This window comes from Tachyglossus aculeatus, chromosome 4 (genome assembly GCF_015852505.1).
Source record: "Tachyglossus aculeatus isolate mTacAcu1 chromosome 4, mTacAcu1.pri, whole genome shotgun sequence".
Lineage (NCBI taxonomy): Eukaryota > Metazoa > Chordata > Mammalia > Monotremata > Tachyglossidae > Tachyglossus > Tachyglossus aculeatus.
The window spans coordinates 116,532,203-116,553,014 of NC_052069.1; the positions used below are offsets into that span (position 1 = coordinate 116,532,203).

The following is a 20,812-nucleotide window of genomic DNA, read 5'->3' on the forward strand; positions in this document are numbered from 1 at the left end:
TCTTCTAGACGGTAAGCTTTTAGTGGGGAGGGAACATATCTACCAACTCTGTTGTACTGCAATCTCCCACAGGCCTAGTTCAGTGCTCTGCGCAAAGTAAGTGCTCAATAAATACCACTGATAGGTTGACTGTCCTTTTAAGGTCTGTTTTACACTTTTAGAACTGGGAGGGCTGAGTTCACACTAAGGGCATGTGGCCCTCTGCTAAATATGATTTGAAGCTAAGCGACAAAAGGGGAGAGAAACAGGGATAACTATAAAAAAAGGGATTTTTGTGAAGGAGGATGGTTAGCTATGCCTTGTTAGCCCATCATCAATGCCTGTTCCTACTCCTTTTCCTTGGGGCTTTTAGTTTCTGTCTCCTTGGGGAGTATAGCCGGACCACGCTATCCGGGCTCAGTCCGGAAATCAAGTCGGCCTGCTCATCTGCAAGGAGGGACACCGTGGCTGAGCATCAGCAGGGGTTGCCCGCTGAGATGGCCGCCTGAACCGGCTGCCCCCTGAGACTGACAGACACCAAGAGAGCCTTGCCCAGCTCGGAACCACTTCCCTCTCCAAATCTCCCTTGGCCCTCGGGCACAATCGACACCAACCATGCCATTACTTGCCTCAGTTATGTTACTTGTTAAGTCCGTAACTTGTTGAGGAGGGTGGAATGAGCTGTCGATCTTGCCTGCCTCAACGCCGATCCCTAAACCAGGTCCTGCCTCTGGCCTGGAACGCTCTCCCTCCTCAAATCCAACAGACAGACAATTACTCTTCCCCCGTTCAAAGCCTCATTGAAGGCCCATCTCCTCCAAGAAGCCTTCCCTGACTAAGCCCCATTTTTCATCTCCCACTCCCTTCTGCATCACCCTTACTTGTTCCCTTTGCTCTTCCCCGCTCCCAGTCCCACAGCACTTAAGTACATACCTGCAATTTTATTTATTTGTATTAATGTCTGCTTCCCTTACTCTAGGACTGTAAACCCGTTGTAGAGGGGGACTGGCTGTTTATTGCTGTATTGTACCCTGCACACAGTGAGTGCTCAATAAATACGATCGAATGAATGACCGACCACCTCCCCTGAGAGCTGAAGTGGTCTTAAATGGGGGGGTATCCAGGGTGGATGATAATAACAATACAAATAATAGTTGTGGTATTTGTTAAGTGTTTACTATGTGCCTGGCACTGTACTAAGCGCTAGGGTAGATACAAGCTCATCAGATTGGACACAGTCCGTGTCCCACATGGGGCTCACAGTCTTAATCCCCATTTTACAGATGAGGTAGAGGCACAGAGAAGTTGAGTGACTTGCCCAAGACCACATACAGACAAGTGGCAGAGCCAGGATTAGAAGGTCCTTATGACTCTCAGGCCTGTGCAGAATCCACTAGGCCATTCTGCTCCTCAAATCCTTCCCTTTGCTAGGATTTTAGTAGAACAGGAAAGGATGTGAGCTCAAGTGTGAGCACACCCGTAACGAGGCCTGGGTTCTAATCCTGGCTCTGTCACTTGCCTGCTGAGTGATCTTGGGCAAGTCACTTACTCCTTCTGTGCCTGTTCCCTCATCTGCAAAAGGGGATTAAACAATCTTTCTCCTACACTCTTAGACTATGAACCCCATGTGGGACAAGAGTCTGTCTAACCTGATTACCTGGTCTCTCCCCAGCCTTTAGCAACATACATAGCACATAGTAGTAAATGCTTAATAATAATAATGGTATTTGTTAAGCGCTTACTATGTGCAAAGCACTGTTCTAAGCGCTGGGGGGATACAAGGTGATCAGGTTGTCTCACGAGGGGCTCACAGTCTTAATCCCCATTTTACAGATGAGGTAACAGGCACAGAGAAGTGAAGTGGCTTGCCCAAGGTCACACAACTAAGTGGTGGAGGCTGAATTCGAACCCATGACCTCTGACTCCCAAGCCTGTGCTCTTTCCACTGAGCCATGCTTCTTCTCTCACAAATACCATGATTATTAATATTAAAGATCTTCCTGCATTGACTAGATCCAGATTCATTATCAGCACAAAACATAAACTGAGTCAATTCTGGTTTATATTCATAGCCCACACATCTATGGAGAAGCAGCCCGGCCCAATGGAAAGAAAATGGGCCCGGGAGTCAGAGGAACCAGGCTCTAATCCCAGCTTTGCCCACTGCTTGCCTTGGGAACTTGGACAAGTCACTTAACTTCTCTCTACCTCAGTTCTCCCTCCTACTTGGACTGTGAGTAGCATGCGGGACAGGGACTGTGCCCAACCTAATTAACTTATATCTACCCCAGCGCTTAGAACAGTGTTTGACGCTGTTCCTTTCCTGCCTTAACTCTGCCCTCTCCTCTGCCAGACAAAACTATTTCTCCTCCCTTATTGACACCCATGCCCATCATCCCCATCAACTCCTCCGTACATTTAACTCCCTTCTCAGGCCCCCTGTTCCTCCCCCTCCTCCTTCCCTCACCCCCAAAGATCTGGCCTCCTACTTCATTAGTAAAATTAACTCCATCAGGCCTGAGCTCCCCAAAGTCACTCCTCCCCTTTCTCCAACCCCCCGGCTCTCAACCCTCTCCGCTACTCTCCCATCCCTTCCCAGCAGTATCCTCAGATGAGATCTCCTCCCTCCTCTCAAGTGCTACTCCGGCCACCTGTGCTTCTGACCCCACTCCCTCTCATCTTATGAAATCTCTCGCCCCTTCCCTCCTCCCCTCCTTAACGTCCATCTTCAAACGCTCACTCTCCACTGGTTCCTTACCCTCTGCCTTCAAACATGCCCACGTCTCCCCGTCCTAAAAAAACCCTCTCGACCCCACCTCCGCTTACAGTTATCGCCCTGTCTCCCTCCTACCATTCCTTTCCAAACTCCTTGAACGAGTCGTCTACACCCGCTGCCTCGAATTCCTCAACGCCAACTCTCTCCTCGACCCCCTCCAATCTGGCTTCTGTCCCCTACATTCCTCGGAAACTGCCCTCTCAAAGGTCACCAATGACCTCCTTCTTGCCAAATCCAACGGCTCCTACTCTATCCTAATCCTCCTCGACCTCTCAGCTGCCTTCGACACTGTGGACCACCCCTTTCTCCTCAACACGCTATCCAACCTTGGCTTCACAGACTCCATCCTCTCCCGGTTCTCCTCATCTCTCCGGCCGTTCATTCTCAGTCTCCTTTGCAAGCTCCTCCTCCCCCTCACATCCCCTTACTGTAGGGGTTCCCTAAGGGTCAGTTCTTGGTCCCCTTCTGTTCTCTATCTACACACACTCCCTTGGTGAAGTCATTCGCTCCCACGGCTTCAACTATCATCTCTACACTGATGACACCCAAATCTGCATCTCTGCCCCTACTCTCTCTCCCTCCCTTCAGGCTCGGGTCTCCTCCTGCCTTCAGGACATCTCCATCTGGATATCTGCCCGCCATCTAAAACTCAATATGTCCAAGACTGAACTCCTTATCTTCCCTCCCAAACCCTGCCCTCTCCCTGACTTTCCCGTCACTGTAGACGGCACTATCATCCTTCCCATCTCACAAGCCCACAACCTTGGTGTCATGCTCGACTCTCCTCTCTCGTTCACCCCTCACACCCAATCCGTCACCAAAACCTGCCGGTCTCAGCTCCGCAACATCGCCAAGGTCCGCCCTTTCCTCTCCATCCAAACCACTACCTTGCTGGTTCAATCTCTCATCCTATCCCGACTGGATTACTGCATCAGCCTCCTCTCTGATCTCCCATCCTCCTGTCTCTCCCCACTTCAGTCTATACTTCACGCTGCTGCCCGGATCATCTTTGTGCAGAAACTCTCTGGGCATGTTACTCACCTCCTCAAAAATCTCCGGTGGCTACCAATCAACCGACGTACCAGGCAAAAACTCCTCACCCTCGGCTTCAAGGCTGTCCATCACCTCGCCCCCTCCTACCTCACCTCCCTCCTCTCCTTCTCCAGCCCAGCCTGCACCCTCCGCTCTTCTGCCGTTAATCTCCTCACCGTGCCTCATTCTCGCCCGTCCCGCCGTCGACCCCCGGCCCATGTCCTCCCCCTGGCCTGGAATGCCCTTACTCCGCACATCCTAGCTCTCTTCCTCCCTTCAAAGTCATACTGAGAGCTCACCTCCTCCAGGAGGCCTTCCCAGGCTGAGCCCCCTTTTTCCTCTCCCCCTCCCCACCCTCCCTCCTTCCCCTCCCCACAGCACCTGTATATGTTTGTACAGATTTATTACTCTGTTTTACTTGTTCATATTTACTATTCTATTTAATCAATGATGTGTAGCTTTACTTCTATTTATGCTGATGACTTGACACCTGACCACATGTTTTGTTTTGTTCTCTGTCTCCCCCTTCTAGACTGTGAGCCCGTTGTTGGGTAGGGACCGTCTCTATATGTTGCCAACTTGTACTTCCCAAGCGCTTAGTACAGTGCCCTGCACACAGTAAGCGCTCAATACATACGACTGAATGAATGAATGACACATAGTAAGCGCTTAACAAATACCATAAAAAAATGAATAGGACACCGCTCATCTCTAGGACTGACCAGAAAGAGACTGATACTGACTAAAGAGATCAGAGCGGACCTGTCTGTTACCAAAACAGCCTAAATTGCTGGCAAGTGTCGAAACCCCTTCTGAAAGGGGATTTTTCTGTAGGGGAAATGGAACACAGAGCCCTTTTGTTGAAAGAGAGAGCGAGAGTGACCAGAAAGCTTCCCAGGAGAGGAAACTTACTTCTTTGGCCCAGTGTTAATAGAACAAGGGAGGTGGGAAGAACTCATTGCCAGCTGTCCCTCAGCAATGTTTTCCCAGGGAAGTGGGGTCAGGTCGAAGAAGCTGGTTTTCAGAGCGACATGGGGGGAAAAAAAAATCACGTGGTCCCCATACCACACATCCAGCATATGAGAAGCAGTGTGGTCTAGTGGGTAGAGCCCGGGCCTGGGATTCAGAAGGACCTGGGTTCTAATCCCGGCTCCACCACTTGTCTGCTGTGTGACCTGGGAAGTCACTTTGCTGAGCCTCAGTTCCTTCATCTGTAAAATGGGGATTAAAACTGTGAGCCCCATGTGGGATCGGGACTATGTCCGGCCTGATAAGCTTGTATCTCTCCCAGCAGCTAATACAGTGTCTGGCACATAGTAAAGGCTTAAATACCAGAAAAAAAAAATCCCTTCAGCAGGAATGACACAAACAGACATACACACACATACAGAGACAAACACACACACACAGAGACTCACGCAGCAGTCAACTGGAAAGACACAGAGGCTTCGGGGATCCTCTGCGAGACAGAGATACTGGAAAGGGTAAAAGCGCGGTCCAGCATCTAGAGGCCACAAGTCCTCTCAGAACAGACGCCACCCGAGTGGGCCACCATCAAACAGTCACCTACACCCGGATTGTGGGTATGAGTCAGGGCCAGCCTGGGCCTGGTGTGGGCTGGCTCACTAGTCACACTGGGCGGGAGGACCGCACCCTCCATTCACCTGAGGAGCCTGACAATCCGAGGACTTCGTGGCCCTAGGTTGAGAGGAAGCCCTCCTGCGCCAAGAGTCACTGCCAAGGAACTTTTAGAGGTAGAGCGGGTCTCCTGAAACTGGTTTTCCCTTCTGCAAACTTGCTACGGGTGCGTTAGTTACAACCGGGGGTGCTGGACTGTGAGCCCCATGTGGGACAGGGACTGTATCCAACCTCACTGCCTTGCACCTACCCCAGCTCTCACAGAGTAAGCACTTAAATATTTTTTTAAAAAAGAAAAGGTGGAGGGCCCAAAAGAGTCGATCGGCTCTTTGGCGGTTCCTCCTCCCTCTCGCTTTCCCCCTCGAGCCGAAGCTAAAGTTGGCTGCCGAGAACATGACAAGCCCCCACTCCTCGAAACAGTCGCCGCGGGCAAGACTTGGGGCACCCAGTGTTCTTGTCCCTCAGTGAACAGGCTGGAAACTGGAACTGCAAAAGAGATGCCCTGGAGCGGGGTACTGACAATTGTTTTCTGTTTTTATGATACCCATTAGACAAACGCTGCCCTAAACACTGGGGCAGATACGTGTTAATTAGGTCCCATTCTCTGTCCCTCATGGGGCTCACAGTCTAAGGAGGAGGAAGAACAGGTATTGAACCCCCGTTTTACGGTCGAGGAGACTGGGGTACAGAGAAGTGACTTTCCCAAGGTCGCAGAGCTGGGATTAGAAACCAGGTCCTCTGAGTCCTGTATATATGTTTGTACATATTTATTACTCTATTTATTTTACTTGTACATATCTATTCTATTTATTTTATTTTGTTAGTATGTTTGGTTTTGTTCTCTGTCTCCCCCTTTTAGACTGTGAGCCCACTATTGGGTAGGGACTGTCTCTATGTTGCCAACTTGTACTTCCCCAGCACTTAGTACAGTGCTCTGCACACAGTAAGCGCTCAATAAATACGATTGATGATGATGATGATGATGAGTCCCAGGCCCTTGCTCTTTCCACTAGGCCATGCTGGTTGGCTTTCTGGGCTCTGACCCACTTTTCGTGGTCAGCCACCACCCCAGAAAAAGGGGGCTCTTGACAGTTTTGGTCCTTCTGGCCAGCCAGAACCTCAGGGGAGGCTGTGGCCCCGGGGGAGGGGGTGTTGAGTCAACCCCAGTGAGTTCACCAAAGGCGATCTGTCCAGACAAGCAGGGAGAAGGAAGTTAACACAGGCTGCAGAAGAGGCGTATATGAGGAACCACCTCCCCGAAAGGTTACGAAACCCTGGAATGGGATCCCGGGAGAGGTTGCGGGAATCTCCTTCCCTGGAAATCTTAGACGGCTGGCAGAGAGGCACCCATTAATCTGGGAATATTCCTGTATCTATCGGAGAAAGGAAGGAGTGTAGTCTCCAGTTCCTGCCTGCCCTAGGGATCCGTGATCCAACCGGCTCCTTCCCCGCAGACTCAAGCCACCCTCCACTCAGGACCCGCTGCCCTCGGGCTTCCACTCGCCTGGAAAACCACTCAGGGCGGTCACATTACAATGAGCCCCTTGAAGGGATGTAGAAGGCGGTTCAAACTCTGAGTTTTTCACTGGCAGGGGTGTGGAGAGCGAATCAGCCCACTCATCAGGCTGACTCCTTGGAACGCACAAAGTTGGCAGTCGGCTCTAAAGGGGTGCCCCAGCGGCTGCGAGAGGGTGGAATTTTACTGCTACTTACCGCAGCCAAACCCTGTACTGGGTGTGAAGCTAAATTGCATCAATCTATTTAATTTTGAGGTTTCAAGCCCTAGAGAGATATTTAAACACAGACACGCTCACGAACGCGTAACGTGGGAGACTGCATTAGGAAAGGGACTCGAAAGAGAAGAAGTTTTCAGCTTAATGAAGAGCCAACATCCTCCAAGCAGCAATGTGGGAATGGCCGGGACAGAGTCTCCCAAAAAGCAAGCCAGGAAAAGTCAACACCTCCAGCTTCCAAGAGAGAGCACCTCGATTCTGGAAAATCCGAGTTTGGAATCCAGAGACCTCTCCTCTGCATCCGGAGACAAAACGCCACATTACAAGCCCATGACGGGGCCACGGACACAGAGATGCAATCAGCAGGGAAAAGATTCAGCAGATGGAGGGGGCAAGGAGTGGCAGCTGAGTTAGGATTTGGTGAATAAGAGAGCCAGCTTAAGGACGGCAACAAGAAGCAGTGTGGCCTAGTGGTTAGAGTAAAGGCCTATGAGTCAGTAGGACCTAGGTTCTAATTACATCTCCGCCTCTTGTCTGCTGTGTGACCTTGGAAAAGTCACTTCACTTCTCTGGGCCTCATCTGTAAAATGGGGATTAAGACTGAGAGCCCCACTTGGGATAACCTGATTACTTGGTATTTACCTCAGCACTTAGAACAGTGCTTGGCACATAGTAAGCACTTAAATATCATCATTATTATCATTATCTACAGAGAAGCAGCGTGGCTCAGTGGAAAGAGCCCGGGCTTTGGAGTCAGAGGTCATGGGTTCAAATCCCGGCTCCGCCACTTGTCCGCTGTGTGACTTTGGGCAAGTCACTTCACTTCTCTGTGCCCCAGTGACCTCATCTGTAAAATGGGGATTAAGACCGTGAGCTCGCCGTGGGACAACCTGATCACCTGGTAACCTCCCCAGTGCTTAGAACAGTGTTTTGCACATAGTAAGTGCTTAATAAATGCCATTATTATTATTACCCTAGCGCTTAGAACAGTGTTTGGCACAAAGTAAGCACGTAATAAGTATCATCATTATTATTTTTACTATTCTCTGTGCTTCAGTTACCTTACCTATAAAATGGAGATTAAGACTGTGAGCCCCATCCCATCTGGTTAGTTTGTATCTACTCCAGTGCAGCGTGGCTCAGTGGAAAGAGCACGGGCTTTGGAGTCAGTGGGCGTGGGTTCAAATCCCGGCTCCGCCAATTGTCAGCTGTGTGACCTTGGGCAAATCACTTCGCTTCTCTGGGCCTCAGTTACCTCATCTGTAAAATGGGGATTAAGACTGTGAGCCCCCCCGTGGTACAACCCGATCACCTTGTATCCCCCCAGCGCTTAGAACAGTGCTTTGCACATAGTAAGCGCTTAATAAATGCCATCATTATTATTATTATTACTGTGCCTGGCACATAATAAGTGCTTAACAATTATGTAAAAAAAAAAAAAGACCAAGGGAGGTGATTTGAGAGAAAATCTAGAAAGAGTCAAATGGTCTTAGAGTAACAGATCTAGAAGCAGCAGGGCACAGGAAGAAGAATGACAATCCTGGATGAGGAAAGAAATCCCAGCGTGCCTTACGGTGTGAACAAGGATTTTGCCTTTTTCCTAAATCCTTTCAAAGTCCTGCAAACATCCCAAAGGTTTCCCTCGCCAAGCGCAGAAGTCTTAAGAGCATGATCCCCAAATCCCACTTCCAAGGCAAGATATTCGGGGTCAACACTGGCAGGGAAAGAGGAAGCATTACCGGAACTTTCTCTCAAGACACTCTCCTTTGCTCATCCGAAACAAACACGTACATCTCAGCTCAGGACTCGAACTCAGTAACCGAGGCTCTCTTCAGCACGAAACTGCTTCTTGGCACCGAGGGCGAGAGCTTGGGCCAACGTAGCAACCGCCTCCTTCACAGGCTATTCTGTTCTCAGAGAGCCGTGGGATCCCTCCTCTCCACTTCCTCTCCCTCCCGACTGGCTCCCATCCCAACTTCCTGGGATTGTGATGCACGCAGATTGGGGGGTACCAATGGCTCCTTCGGCAGACACTTGTGGCTCAAGGCGGAGCATCTTTTACCTAGAGGAGGCACAGTAGCCAAACACCAACAGAAAGCCCTGCTTCTTCCCTGGCCTCGTCAGGTTTTCGGGGAAAGAAGCTGGAGGCCTACTGGACAGCGCAGGGGTTTGGGAATCCCAAACCCAATAAAGCGGAAGGAGACGTGACACCGAAACAGGCCTCTGCCGCTGGCATCTCTGCTGCTCCCGGTTGCGGAACAAGCGGCTCAAAAATCCAAGTTTGGACCCCACCGGGAGAAAAGGGAAATTGCCAGTGTGAGACCCTCTGCCCTTGTGGACAAATCCCAGCTTGGTGGGCAGAACAATCAGCCTTTCAACGATAGTCTGATAGGACTGATAGTCCTCTAGACTGTGGGAAGGGACCATATCTTCCAATTCTATTACACTGAACTCTCCCAAGCTCTTAGTACAGCGCCCTGCACACAGTAAGTGCTCAATACATACAACTGATCGATTGAAAACAGCTCTTAGCAAAAGGCCCAGGGGTGTCTTTTAGACGAGGACTGGGCAAAGACAGAAACCAGTCTGGTCTGATCTGCTGAAAGGAGGAAGAGGAAGCAAAGCAGCTAAAAAACAAAAACCTAATATTAATCCTTGGGAATCACCTGCCACCTGGGAATCTAGCATATTCCCAGAGAGTCTCAGGACCCCAAGCCTCCACCCCAGAAAACCTAAGTTTTCAGGTGCCAGGCAGCGGGCTGTTTAGATAAGGAGAGGACGGCGGACTCTCCTCTGGCTCTAATCCCATCCCAGCTAGGGCACCTGTGTCCTGCGATAATAGGTGCGCAGGAAAGCAGATAGTTGCCCTTTGCTCCTCCACCAGACTCTGCTGGGCATTGTCAGCCACTGACTCTTCCTCATCTCTATATGTCGCCAACTTGTACTTCCCAAGCGCTTAGTACAGTGCTCTGCACACAGTAAGCGCTCAATAAATACGATTGATTGATTGATTCAAACTTGGAGGTCAAGAGCATTTTTGTTGCAAGCAACCAGGGAAAAGAGAGAGAAGAAAAAGGAGAAAGACAGAGGGACACAGAGAGCGTGAGACGGAGACAATCACAGCTCTAACCTCACAGCTGGTTCTGCTATCTGCACTTCAGTTCTCTGTGCTGGAGCAAGGTGACATCTGTGCGGGTTGGACGCTGATTTCCTGTTGAAGTGCTGCATTCCCCAAGCGCCATGGGGGCAGCTTCTCCTGCAAGGAAACAAGAACTCAGGGTCAGCGGGGGAGCAATGAGTGCGAATATGTGGAAGGCAGGCAGCCTCCCCGCTCGGCCCAGGCGACTGACCTTTGGCCAGGTCACCCTGAGCTTTGGTTTCCCCAGATGCCCATCTTGGCATCAGAGAAGCGGCGAGGTCCAGTGGAAAGCGGAGCTCAGGTCTAGGAATCAAAGGACCTGGGTTCTAACCCTAGCTCTGCCACTTGCCTGCTGGGTGACCTTAGGCAAGTCACTTCAGGTCTCTGGGCCTCAAGTTACCTCACCTATAAAACAGGGATTAAAACCTCCTCCCTCTGACTTAGACTATGAGCACTACGTGGGTCAGGGATTGTGTCCAACCTGATTATCTTGAGTCAACCCCAGGGTTTAGAACAGTGCTTGACCCATCCTAAGTGCTTAACCCCTCCTCAGATTTTTTTTTTTTTTAAAAGTGTTCCCTCTGCTCCCTACTTCCCTTATGGATGAACGAGCTCTTTCCTGTAAAGTGCCCTGAGCTGTGAGGGTGGAGAGTCTTCACTGAAAGCTAAGGAGAGAGAGAGAGATTCCCTAACAGGGAGAAGGAATTCCCCAGCCCCTCCCTAGGGCACTACAGGTGATGACTGGAAGTTAGGAAGGAGGATGTGACTGTCAGGCTGAGATCCGTATCCTTGAAAGAAAATGGAATATCCCTAAAATACCCAATGCTCCCACACTCAGGGGCCTCTGACCCACACCTAAGAGATGGAATTGGTCAACACCTGTTTTCCCACCTACTTACACTGTGAGCCTCATGTGAGACTTTTATTCATTCAATCAATCGTATTTATTGAGCGCTTACTGTGTGCACAGCACTGTACTAAGCGCTTGGGAAGTACAGGTTGGCAACATATAGAGACGGTCCCTACCCAACAGCGGGCTCACGGTCCCATTGCTTAGAACAGTGCCCGAAGCAAAGTGCTTAACAAATACCATTATAATAAAACAATAATGGAGCTAGAGATAGGCCATTCTTGAATCGAGAGATTTATGTTGGAGACTCCCCTTGCAGTTCCTTGATGCCTTCTGAAGTTTCCAGCAGATTACCAGAAAATCCCCAAATCATCCCAACTATGCCAACTGTTAGCTGTGTGACTTTGGGCAAGTCACTTAACTTCTCAGTGACCTCACCTGTAAAATGGGGATTAAGACTGTGAGCCCCCCGTGGAACAACCCGATCACCTTGTAACCTCCCCAGCACTTAGAACAGTGCTTTGCACATAGTAAGCGCTTAACAAAATACCATCATTATTTGTATTATTATTATTCATTTGAGGGGCTGGGGACACAATGAGGTGGCTGGTAGAAGTCAAGTAGAGGAGTCAACATCCTAGCTCTAGATACCTCAGTCATCAATCATCACCAATCGTATTTATTGAGCACTTACTGTATACAGAGCACTGTACTAAGCGCTAATTCCATTCAATAATGGCGTTAATCTTCAAGGACCAGGAATCCTAGGACTATCATGAACCTCCCAGATAATCATTCATCCATTCAATCGTATTTATTGAGCGCTTATGTTGCCAACTTGTACTTCCCAAGCGCTCAGTACAGTGCTCTGCACACAGTAAGCGCTCAATACGATTGAATGAATGAATGCAGAGCACTGTACTAAGATAATCCCCCCCAACAAGCCACCTGTGCCCCTTTCGTCTCCCTGTGCGAAAAACCCGGGTCTATTTAAGCCCCATGATTAATAATAAAACAAATTATGGTGCCTGTTAAGCAGTTACTATGTGCCCAGCACTGTTCTAAGCGCTGGGGGTAGTTACTGTGTGCAGAGCACTGTACTAAGCGCTTGTAAGTGCTCAATATATACGATTGATTGATTACAAGTTAATCACATTGGACAGAGTCCCTGACCCGCATGAAGCTCACAGTCGGAGTAGGAGGGAGTAGGATTTAATCCCCATTTTACCGATAGGGTAACAGGCACAGAGAAGTCAGGAGACTTGCCCAAGGTGACACAGCAGACACGAGGCAGAGTCAGGATTAGAACCCAGGTCCCTCTGACTCCCAGGCCCGAGCTCTGTCCCCTTAGGCCATGCTGCTTCTCATCTACCCCACCATTTAGCAGCAGAACCCGAAGCACCCCTAGGTAGAGGGATTGATTCAGAGGACCCATCGCACAGCATCCCTTCATCCGCTAGGCCAAACCAACCTTTCCCATCTTCGCTTCACAGGCATCAATCGTATTTATTGAGCGCTTACAGGGTGCAGAGCACTGTACTAAGCGCTTGGGGAGTACAAGCTGGCAAGGAAGCATGTCTGACCTTCAAGCCAGCCTGCCAGTCGGAGCCACTGGCCCCCAATACGTGCCAGCAGCAAGAGATGCCTGCTTTCGGGTCAGGAAGTTCTGCTCTCTCTGCAGGTGGGATGGTACCTGCTAGGAAGTCGTATGGATGATAACCTTGATGCAAGATGAACAAGGGGAAAAAGAGACACCCCCCGGGGTGGGAGAAGAGGGGTTTAATTTTGCTTTGCCTCTGTCTCTCTCTCCTACAGCCTTCTCCTCCTTGATGTACCAGAAGCTCTTCAGGAGGCACAGGGAGCAGAGAGGACTTCCCTGCCACCTCCAAGAACACAAAAAGGCCCATCCCACACCCCACCATATCCTCCATCAATTCCCTACGGTCTCCTTCCCGGCCCAAAGGGGCCTCCGAGCCTCTTTCCTCCCACACTCCCGGGGAAAGCACAGTGGGCCGCTGCATTCAGTTCGGCGTGAACGAGCTCTCAGAACCCTCCCGCAATGGACATTAAGTGGTCAGCGCCATGCCAAAGGAGAAGGATTCCCTGGCCAAACCTGGCTTCCACAGGCTCGGGGGGGGGGGGAAAAAAGGACCGAGCGGAGATCCAGTGAGTCCAACTTCGCCCTCCTGGCCCGGCTGTTTCTGCCGGACTCCTTCTGGGGGGGGGGGGGGGTTAGGCCTCCTCTTGGGGGAGGGGGGGGGTCAAGCCTCTTCCTGGGGGACGGGGGGGTCAAGCCTCTTACTGGGGGAGGAGGAGGGGGGGGGGTCAGGCCTCTTCTTGGGGGAGGAGGGGGGTCAGGCCTCTTCCTGGGGGAGGAGGGGGGGTCAGGCCTCTTCCTGGGGGAGGAGGGGGGGGCACAGGCCTCTTCCTGGGGAAGGGGGGGGGGGTCAGGCCTCTTCCTGGGGAAGGAGGGGGGGGGGGGTAGGGCCTCTTCCTGGGGAAGGAGGAGGGGGTCAGGCCTCTTCCTGGGGGAGGAGGGGGGGTCAGACCTCTTCCTGGGGGAGGAGGGGGGGTCAGACCTCTTCCTGGGGGAGGAGGGGGTGGTCAGACCTCTTCCTGGGGGAGGAGGGGAGGGTCAGTCCTCTTCCTGGGGGAGGAGGGGGGGGGTCAGGCCTCTTCCTGGGGGAGAAGGGGGGGGTCAGTCCTCTTCCTGGGGGAGGAGGGGGGGGTCAGGCCTCTTCCTGGGGGAGAAGGGGGGGGGTCAGGCCTCTTCCTGGGGGAGAAGAGGGGGGGGTCAGGCCTCTTCCTGGGGGAGAAGAGGGGGGGTCAGGCCTCTTCCTGGGGGGGGGGGGTCAAGCCTCTTCCTGGGGGGGGGTCAAGCCTCTTCCTGGGGGAGGGGGGGGTCAAGCCTCTTCCTAGGGGAGAAGTGGGGGGTCAGGCCTCTTCCTGGAAGAGGGGGGGGGTCAGGCCTCTTCCTGGGGGAGGAGGGGGGGGGGTCAGGCCTCTTCCTGGGGGAGGAGGGGGGGTCAGGCCTCTTCCTGGGGTGGGGGTGGGGGGGTGTCAGGCCTCCTCCCCGCCCTCCCACGACCTCCCTGCAGGGAGCCGGTCTGTCGCGGATGCACCGGGCATGTGAGCCGGGCTCCGGCTTTCCCAGTCGGTCGGTCCCCACCCCGCCACCCTAGGGACCGGCCGTCTCTGCCTCCCAGATAGAGAAGGCGGGCGGGCGGGCGGGGGCTTCCACCAGCCATGTCTTGTCCCGCGGCCTGAAGGAGTGTGTGGGGGCCAAACCAACCAACCAACCAACCACCCTCCCTCCCTCCGGCCCCCCGCACCTCAGACACCGCGCGTCCTTCCCCTCCGCCGGCCCCGGCGGCTCCTCCTTTTGTCTGCCCCTCACTGCACCACTCGGGATCCCCCCACCCCGGAAGTGACGTCAGCCCGCCCACGGGGCCCGCCATCTTGGTGAGGGGAACTGGGGGCGCCATCTCAGTGAGGGGAACTGCGGGCCGCCATCTTGGTGAGGGGAGCCGCGGCCGCCATCTTGGTGAGGGGAGCTGCGGCCGCCATCTTGGTAAAGGGAGGAAACCGCCCCCCTCTCCCTTCCAAAGGACCAGCGCAGGCCGGGCGGCCCCAATAGGCGGAGGGGAGGGCGGGGAACAAAAAAAACAAAACAAAAAAAACAAAACAAACAAACAAAAAAAAAAAAAACAAAAACAAGAAGAGCCCGGCAGTGGCGAGCGTCGACGGTAAGTAAAACGCAGGCTGCAAGGGGGGCGGGGTGGGAAAGCAACAGTGGGTAACTAACTATGAAACAGGTGCAACAACTCACAGATCACAAATTCAGGAATAATAAGAATAATGATGGTTTTGTTAAGCTGTTAACCTGTATCTATGTTTGTACATATATATTACTCTATTTATTTATTTATTTTACTTGTACATATCTATTCTATTTATTTTATTTTGTTAGTATGTTTGGTTTTGTCCTCTGTCTCCCCCTTTTAGACTGTGAGCCCACTGTTGGGTAGGGACTGTCTCTGTATGTTGCCAACTTGGACTTCCCAAGCGCTTAGTCCAGTGCTCTGCACACAGTAAGCGCTCAATAAATACGATTGATGATGATGAAACAGGTGCAACAACTCGCAGATCACAAATTCAGGAATAATAAGAATAATGATGGTTTTGTTAAGCTGTTAACCTGTATCTATGTTTGTACATATATATTACTCTATTTATTTATTTATTTTACTTGTACATATCTATTCTATTCATTTTATTTTGTTAGTATGTTTGGTTTTGTCCTCTGTCTCCCCCTTTTAGACTGTGAGCCCACTGTTGGGCAGGGACTGTCTCTGTATGTTGCCAATTTGTACTTCCCAAGCGCTTAGTCCAGCGCTCTGCACACAGTAAGCGCTCAATAAATACGGTTGATGATGATGAAACAGGTGCAACAACTCACAGATCACAAATTCAGGACTAATAAGAATAATGATGGTATTTGTTAAGCTGTTAACCTGTATATATGTTTGTACATATATATTACTCTATTTATTTATTTTACTTGTACATATCTATTCTATTCATTTTATTTTGTTAGTATGTTTGGTTTTGTCCTCTGTCTCCCCCTTTTAGACTGTGAGCCCACTGTTGGGCAGGGACTGTCTCTGTATGTTGCCAATTTGTACTTCCCAAGCGCTTAGTCCAGTGCTCTGCACACAGTAAGCGCTCAATAAATACGGTTGATGATGATGAAACAGGTGCAACAACTCACAGATCACAAATTCAGGACTAATAAGAATAATGATGGTATTTGTTAAGCTGTTAACCTGTATATATGTTTGTACATATATATTACTCTATTTATTTTACTTGTACATATCTATTCTATTTATTTTATTTTGTTAGTATGTTTGGTTTTGTCCTCTGTCTCCCCCTTTTAGACTGTGAGCCCACTGTTGGGCAGGGACCGTCTCTGTATGTTGCCAACTTGGACTTCCCAAGCGCTTAGTCCAGTGCTCTGCACACAGTAAGCGCTCAATAAATACGATTGATGATGATGAAACAGGTGCAACAACTCGCAGATCACAAATTCAGGAATAATAAGAATAATGATGGTTTTGTTAAGCTGTTAACCTGTATCTATGTTTGTACATATATATTACTCTATTTATTTATTTATTTTACTTGTACATATCTATTCTATTCATTTTATTTTGTTAGTATGTTTGGTTTTGTCCTCTGTCTCCCCCTTTTAGACTGTGAGCCCACTGTTGGGCAGGGACTGTCTCTGTATGTTGCCAATTTGTACTTCCCAAGCGCTTAGTCCAGTGCTCTGCACACAGTAAGCGCTCAATAAATACGGTTGATGATGATGAAACAGGTGCAACAACTCACAGATCACAAATTCAGGACTAATAAGAATAATGATGGTATTTGTTAAGCTGTTAACCTGTATATATGTTTGTACATATATATTACTCTATTTATTTTACTTGTACATATCTATTCTATTTATTTTATTTTGTTAGTATGTTTGGTTTTGTCCTCTGTCTCCCCCTTTTAGACTGTGAGCCCACTGTTGGGCAGGGACCGTCTCTGTATGTTGCCAACTTGTCCTTCCCAAGCGCTTAGTCCAGTGCTCTGCACACAGTAAGCGCTCAATAAATACGGTTGATGATGACAAAACAGGTGCAACGACTCACAGATCACAAATTCAGGACTAATAAGAATAATGATGGTATTTGTTAAGCTGTTAACCTGTATATATGTTTGTACATATATATTACTCTTTATTTATTTATTTATTTTACTTGTACATATCTATTCTGTTTATTTTATTTTGTTAGTATGGTTTTGTTCTCTGTCTCCCCCTTTTAGACTGTGAGCCCACTGTTGGGTAGGGACTGTCTCTATATGTTGCCAATTTGTACTTCCCAAGCGCTTAGTACAGTGCTCTGCACATAGTAAGCGCTCAATAAATACGATTGATGATGATGATGATGTATGTTGCCAACTTGGACTTCCCAAGCGCTTAGTCCAGTGCTCTGCACACAGTAAGCGCTCAATAAATACGACTGATTGATTAAGCGCTTACTGTGTGCAAACCGCTGTTCTAACAAGGTGATAATAATAATAATGGCGTTTATTAAGCGCTTACTATATGCGAAGCACTGTTCCAAGCGCTGGGAAGGTTACAAGGTGATCAGGTTTCCCCTCGGGGGGCTCACAGTCTTAATCCCCATTTTACAGATGAGGCACAGAGAAGTTAAACTCATTCATTCATTCAGTCGTATTGATTGAGCACTTACTGTGTGCAGAGCACTGGACTAAGCGCTTGGGAAGTCCAAGTTGGCAACATAGAGAGACGGTCCCTACCCAAGAGTGGGCTCACAGTCTAGAAGAGTGGGCTCACAGTCTAGAAGAGTGGGCTCACAGTCTGCAAGTTGTCTACAAGTTGGCAACATATAGAGACGGTCCCTGCCCAACAACGGGCTCAAAGTCACACAGCTGACAAGCGGCGGAGCCGGGATTTGAACCCATGACCTCTGACTCCAAAGCCCGGGCTCTTTCCACTGAGCCACGCTGCTTCTCCCCCGTGGGTCTCACAGTCTTAATCCCCATTTTACAGGTGAGGTCACCGAGGCACAGAGAAGTCAAGTGACTTGCCCAAAGTCACACAGTTGACAAGTGGCGGAGCCGGAATTTGAACCCATGACCTCTGGCTCCCAAACCCGTGCTCTTTCCACTCAGCCACGCTGCTTCTCCCCCGTGGGTCTCACAGTCTTAATCCCCATTTTACAGATGAGGTCACCGAGGCACAGAGAAGTCAAGCGACTTGCCCAAAGTCACACAGTTGACAAGTGGCGTAGCCGGGATTTGAACCCATGACCTCTGGCTCCCAAACCCGTGCTCTTTCCACTGAGCCACGCTGCTTCTCTAGCATGAGAAGCATTTTAGACTGTGAGCCCACTGTTGGGTAGGGACTGTCTCTATATGTTGCCAGCTTGTACTTCCCAAGCGCTTAGTACAGTGCTCTGCGCACAGTAAGCGCTCAATAAATACGACTGAATGAATGAATGAGTTTAACTTCTCTGTGCCTCATCTGTAAAATGGGGATTAAGACTGTGAGCCCCCCGAGGGGCAACCTGATCACCTTGATTGATTGATTGATGAGCACGGGCTCCATGAGCCCTGTGGATGTGATTTCAGTGGGCACTTCCGACTGCGTGGGCTCACATGTGGAAGTACACGTGTCCACTCACTTGCCAAGGAAGATGTGGTACATACAACATATCGTATGTTCCGTAACCCCACGTGGGACCACCTGATGACCTTGTCTCTGCCCCAGCGCTTAGAACAGTGCTTGGCACATAGTAAGTGCTGAACAAATACTATTATTATTCAGCGCTTAGAACACTGCTTGGCACATAGTGAGCGCTTAACAAATACCATCATTATTATTACATTGGGTATAACCCACGATTCGCCGGAAGGGTCAAACCCAATCACCAGGTCCTCGCTATCGCCAATCAATCAATCATATTTATTGAGCGCTTACTGTGTGCAGAGCACTATCGAACCCTCGTTCTCCGCTTCGCTGGAAAATATGAAAATGAGAGGGGAACAAGCGATTTGTGGGGAGGGGAGAGTAATCATCGGTAATGGAGAGGGGAATGATCCCTACGATGCCGCTTGTGGGACTCTGAAGGTGACCCTTCAGGCGTTAAGGCCCCATTTGCGGGATTGAGTTTGGATTTCACTCCTGAGTCGTCTATACAGTAGGCTGATTGATAATTTCCCTCCGGGTGCCCCAGGAGCCATTGGGAGTTCATCGTTAGTGTAAATAACACTCAGGGATGGGGTTTGCCCCATCAACAGAGGGACTGGCGCACTAGTATTAGAGAGACAGAACTCCCCCGGTCAACCTGAAGAAGCAGCGTGGCCCAGTGGGTAGGGCACAGACTTGGGAATCAGAAGGTGCTGAGTTCTAATCCCTCGTCTGCCGGGGCAAATCACTTCACGTCGCTGTGCCTCCGTGTCCTCATCCGTCAAACGGGGATTAAAACCGTCCAACCTGATTAGCTCGTGTCTACCCCGGCGCTTAATTCACGGCCTGGCACGCGGTAAGTACTTAAATGCCATTTTTAAAAAACCTCAGACTAGAAGACTCCAGAAATATAAAGTTACAGGGCTTGTTCTCAGCCCTAGAGGGACATTCAATCTCTGTATACGATATAACCGTCCTTTGGAGCTGAAGGTGACATTACTGACGTGAAGTTTACCCCTGGCCGGAAAGGGAGGTGAGAGTTCCTATCGGAGTGAACTCAGGCCGTTGAAATGATGTACCCGAGTGTTGTTTTTGGTTTCCCAATCCTCCTGAAGTTTCTGCGCAGGCCTGCAAACCCTAGATCCCTGTGGGCCATAAACTCGTCGTCATCATCATCATCGATCGTATTTACTGAGCGCTTACTATGTGCAGAGCACTGTACTAAGCGCTTGGGAAGTACAAATTGGCAACATATAGAGACAGTCCCTACCCGACAGCGGGCTCACAGTCTAGAAGGGGGAGACAGAGAACAAAACCAAACATATTAACAAAATAAAATAAATAGAATAGATATGTACAAATAAAATAAATAAATAGAGTAAAAAATATGTACAACATATATATATATATATATATATATATATATATAAACTCGTCGTGGGCAGGGTATGCCCTGTTGCTATATTGTACTGTCCCAAGCGCTTAGTACAGTGCTCTGCATACAGTAAGCACTCAACAAATGCAGTTGATTGATCTCCTGACAGTCCCCCACCCCCTCAGCTCTGTCCCTATGGTCCCGCTGACCTGCGGGAGGTCTCCTCTTTCCCAGTGGTGACAGTCCACTGAGTGCAGAAACGGACCAGAGACTGAAATCAAATTAACTTTGGCCCGGAACTGTGCTCTCCAAGGCTCGGAACAGATAATAATAATAATAATAATAATAATAATAATGGCATTTATTAAGCGCTTAATAAATGCTATCAAAATTTAAAATTTAAAAATTTAAGCACTGGGGAGGTTACAAGGTGATCAGGTTGTCCCACGGGGGGCTCACAGTCTTAATCCCCATTTTACAGATGAGGTAACTGAGGCCCAGAGAAGCGAAGTGACTTGCCCAAAGTTACACAGCCGACAATTGGCAGAGCCGGGATTTGAACCCATGACCTCTGACTCCAAAGCCCGGGCTCTTTCCACTGAGCCACGCTGCTTGGGAAGCATATTAAGCGCCGGATGGTCGGAGTTATTATCAGTGGAATGGACTGAGCCTTCAGTGTGCAGAGCATTCATTCAGTCAGTCGTATTTATTGAGCGCTTACTGAGTGCAGAGCACCGTACTAAGCTCATGGGAGAGTACCATATAACAATAAACACTGTGCTAGGCATTGGGATTATTCATAAAAATAATAAAAAGTGCATTCCCTGTCCTCAAATAGGAGTGTACAGGCTAATGGGGGAACAGGTAAATATAAATTGACAGGTACATCATAGCTATGAGTGAAAAATAGCTAAAAATAAATAGCTGCTTGTTAATGATGCTGGACAGGGACTGTCTCTATATGTTGCCAATTTGTACTTCCCAAGCGCTTAGTACAGTGCTCTGCACACAATAAGCGCTCAA

General features: G+C 49.7%; 2 protein-coding genes across 5 annotated transcripts in view; one reads left to right on the top strand and one right to left on the bottom strand.

The window, feature by feature from the left end:
* The window catches only part of LRRC8A (leucine rich repeat containing 8 VRAC subunit A), a 35,284-nt gene extending 20,747 nt beyond the window's left edge, over window positions 1–14,537 (bottom strand). The window contains exons 1-2 of one of the 2 annotated variants that reach the window (XM_038745248.1): window positions 14,480–14,537; window positions 10,289–10,414 (exon numbers count right to left, since the gene is read on the bottom strand). The gene's annotated coding sequence lies outside the window, so the exon portion shown is untranslated. Of the gene's footprint in view, window positions 1–10,288; window positions 10,415–12,730; window positions 12,806–14,479 lie in introns of those variants that run through there. The other variant, XM_038745249.1, reaches the window with a different exon arrangement.
* Window positions 14,538–14,801: 264 nt separating this feature from the next.
* Window positions 14,802–20,812, top strand: part of LOC119926549 (putative methyltransferase C9orf114) — a 38,425-nt gene continuing 32,414 nt past the window's right edge. Inside the window, exon 1 of one of the 3 annotated variants that reach the window (XM_038744591.1) lies at window positions 14,802–14,893. The gene's annotated coding sequence lies outside the window, so the exon portion shown is untranslated. The remainder of the gene's footprint in view (window positions 14,894–20,812) is intronic. The other 2 variants (XM_038744594.1, XM_038744592.1) reach the window with 2 other exon arrangements.